The sequence below is a fragment of the Triticum dicoccoides genome, chromosome 3A (assembly GCF_002162155.2).
Source record: "Triticum dicoccoides isolate Atlit2015 ecotype Zavitan chromosome 3A, WEW_v2.0, whole genome shotgun sequence".
In the NCBI taxonomy this organism is placed as follows: domain Eukaryota; kingdom Viridiplantae; phylum Streptophyta; class Magnoliopsida; order Poales; family Poaceae; genus Triticum; species Triticum dicoccoides.
In genome coordinates this window covers 649224946-649228989 of record NC_041384.1, presented here as the reverse complement: position 1 = coordinate 649228989, position 4044 = coordinate 649224946, and positions in this window count along the sequence as shown.

Sequence of the window (4044 nt, the reverse complement as noted above, 5' to 3'; positions counted from 1 at the left end):
GAAGAATGCAATAATAGTCACAATGATATGCATTGTTTATTCAAAAAGGTGCGTTAAAGCAGAATGATACAAGTAGTGCGATAAGCAAAAAGTAGGACTGTTTGACATGTCCCTTCCAAGGGCAAGCTGAGGAATAGTATTAAAGAAAACATTTCACTCGTTATTGTAATCCACCTGGGAGTTCCATGGTGTGATGTAGCTTTCCGCCTCCTTGGTTGCTGCATCATGTGTTCGGCAATCATACTACCGGACAGGGTTTCCAGAGATTAAAGTCCTGACAGAGAAAAATAACAAAGCGGAAGCCCCTAGTGCGGTTTAAGCCGCGTCTTGGAGCGTGCCGCAGTCGTGCCCCCTCCCGGCCTGTGCCCATGGTATTTTTAATGCGTAATTATGTACGCATGGCACGGATTTCACCGCTTGGCTAGGACCGGGGTGGGGGCCGCATTGCTATGCGAGCTCGGAACGTGCCAGGCGGTCCAGTTGCCGATTACTCCGGGCGCGCTTGAAGGTGTCCGGGTCCTTAATCGCCGAACTAGTGGATTGCCTTAAGAGGCTGCTTTGTGCTTCTGCTGCGAGGGCCGCAGTGTGCTTCTCCGTGCGGAGAGAGCGCTCTGTGTTTCCATTAACTGTGATGACCCCCCGAGGTCCTGGCATTTTGAGCTTGAGATATGCATAATGCGGTACTGCATTGAATCTCGCGAATGCGGTTCGCCCGAGCAGTGCATGGTAGCCACTATGAAATGGGACTATGTCAGAGATTAACTCTTCGCTTCGGAAGTTATCCGGGGATCCGAAGACCACTTCTAGTGTGACTGAGCCTGTGCAATGGGCCTCTACACCTGGTATGACACCTTGAAAGGTCGTTTTTGTGGGTTTGATCCTTGAGGGGTCTATACCCATTTTGCGCACCGTGTCCTGATAAAGCAGGTTCAGGCTGCTGTCGTCGTCCATTAGGACTCGAGTGAGGTGAAATCCGTCAATGATTGGGTCTAGGACTAGTGCGGCGAATCCGCCATGACGGATACTAGTGGGGTGGTCCCTGCGATCGAAGGTGATCGGACAGGAGGACCATGGGTTGAACTTTGGGGCGACTGGCTCCAACGCATATATGTCCCTGAGCGCACGCTTCCGCTCCCTCTTGGGATGTGGGTTGCGTATATCATGTTCACCGTACGCACTTGTGGGGGGAACCTCTTCTGTCCTCCAGTGTTCGGCTGCCGGGGCTCCTCCTCGTCATCGCTATGTGAACCCTTATCTTTGTTTTCGGCATTTAACTTGCCGGCCTGCTTGAACACCCAACAATCCATGTTGGTGTGGTTGGCTGGCTTGTCGGGGGTGCCATGTATTTGTCACGAGCGATCGAGTATACGGTCCAAACTGGACGGGCCCGGAGTGCTTCTTTTGGATGGCTTTTTCCGTTGACCGGGTTTAGAGCCTTTGAATCCGGCATTGACTGCCGTATCCTCGGTATTGTCGCTGTTAATGCGGTGCTTATGTTTGTTGCGACGTGACCTGCCAGTGCCGTCCTTGGTATCCGAAGTACCATGGTTCTTTGATATGTTATTACTGCGAGCCAGCCAGCTGTCTTCTCCCGTGCAAAAAGCGGGTCATGAGTGTCGTGAGGGCTGCCATAGATTTCGGCTTGTCCTGACCAAGGTGCTGGGCTAGCCACTCGTCGCGGATGTTGTGCTTGAAAGCTGCTAGGCCTCTGCATCCGGACAGTCGACGATTTGATTTTTCTTTGTTAGGAATCGTGTCCAGAATTGCCTGGCCGATTCTTCTGGCTGCTGGATTATGTGGCTCAAGTCATCGGCATCAGGTGGCCGCACGTAAGTGCCCTGAAAGTTCTGGAGGAATGCGGCTTCCAGATCTTCCCAACATCCAATGGACTCTGCTGGCAAGCTGTTGAGCCAATGTCGAGCTGGTCCTTTGAGCTTTAGTGGGAGGTATTTGATGGCGTGTAGGTCATCACCGCGGGCCATGTGGATGTGCAGGAGGAAATTCTCGATCCATACAGCATGATCTGTTGTGTCGTCGTATGATTCAATATTTACGGGTTTGAAACCCTCTGGGATTTAATGATCCATTACTTCACCTGTGAAGCATAGGGGGTGTGCGGCGCCTTTGTACTGGACTATGTCGCGACGCAGCTCAAATGAGTCTTGCCCGCTGTGTTCGGCCCGATCGGACTTAGTTTTACTGTATCTGGCGTGACGATTATCGTCTCGCATAGTGGCGCGCCCTCGTGATCCGTAGATCGATCTTGCATGTTTTGCTTTGTCCTCCAATACGTCTCGCAGGTCTGGCGTATTTCCCCATGCCTTTTTGTTTGAATGGTGTCGGGGTGCAGGCTGAGCTTTTGGCTGGAATGCCTCTCCGTCGCGACCACGAGGTGGACGATCAGCCGCGTCATACGCCAGGGATGTAGATTTCGGTGCTTCCTCCTCCAGTCGTGGTAGCAACCTGCACTTTGGGTAACTCTTGGAGGGGTGTTCGAGTTTATATTCCTCGGCCGCCAGGACTTCAATCTATCTGTCAGCTAGCAAATCTTGATCAGCTTGAAGCTGCTGCTACTTTTTCTTGAGGCTATTTGCCGTGGCTATAAGCCAACACTTGAAGCGCTCTTGTTTGACGGGATCCTCTGGCACGACGAATTCGTCATCGTAGAGGCTTGCCTCGTCTTCGGAGGGAGGCATGTAATTATCATCCTCCGCCTCTCCATCTACCACTCTCTCAGGAGGGATGGCTCCTTCATCCTCCTGCTCTAAATCTTGCTGGAGGGGATTGTTGTTGTCTTCGGCACAGTCCGGAGTGCTATTATCTCCGGTGCCGGTGTCACCACTTTTGCCTTGGCGGGACTTAGAGCGGCACCGCTGACGCTAGCGCTTGGGTTGCTTTTTGGAGGGGTCATCCTCCATTGTCTCATCACCATTGCCTTCTTTGGGTGTATCCACCATGTATATATCGTATGATGAGGTGGTTGTCTAGTGCCCTGTGAGCAGTGGTTCCTCTTCGACTCCCGCATCGTCGTCCATACCGTCAATGTCTTTGGAGTCGAAGTCGAGCATGTCGGTTAAGTCATCGACAGTGGCTACTAAGTGGGTGGTGGGTGGGCGGCGAATTTCTTCGTCATCCGCATCCCAATCCTGCCGGACGTAGTTCGACCATGACTCTCCTGACAAGGAGAGAGACCTTAATGAGTTTAGTATGTCGCCAAAGGGCGAGTGCTGAAAAATATCCGTGGAGGTAAACTCCATGATCGGCGCCCAATCGGATTCGACAGGAACGGGCGCAAACGGTTCGGAGTCCGTGGCCGGGGAAGGATCCGGCAGTTTGGCAACACGGCTCTCGTGAAGGGTAAGGTCGATATTCGGCTCGATCGCTGCTGAGGATACGGCCTCTGGGACGGGGTCCATCCACCCGTCCATGGATGGCGCAACTAGCTCCGAATTGAGGCTCGGAGCGGCTGCCGGTGCGATCTCCTGAATATGGTCCGATGGTAGAGCTAAATCGTACTCATAGTGACCGTGCGGTGCACAAGGCAGGGGCCCGAATCTGTCGAAGATCAAGTCTCCGCGGATATCGACCGTGTAGTTTAAGCTTCCAAACCTGACCTGGTGGCCAGGGGTGTAACTTTCGATCTGCTCCAGTTGGCCAAGTGAGTTGGCCCACAGTGCGAAGCCGCCTAACACAAAGACCTGTCCGGGGAGAAAAGTCTCACCCTGGACTACATCACTATCGATGATCGTAGGAGCCATCAAGCCTAACGGCGACGACACAGCAGAACTCTCAATGAAAGCACCAATGTCGGTGTCAAAACCGGCGGATCTCGGGTAGGGGTCCCGAACTGTGCGTCTAAGGCGGATGGTAACAGGAGGCAGGGGACACGATGTTTTACCCAGGTTTGGGACCTCTTGATGGAGGTAAAACCCTACGTCTTGCTTGATTTATTCTTGATGATATGAGTATTGCAAGAGTTGATCTACCACAAGATCGGAGAGGCTAAACCCTAGAAGCTAGCCTATGGTATGATTGTATGTTGTC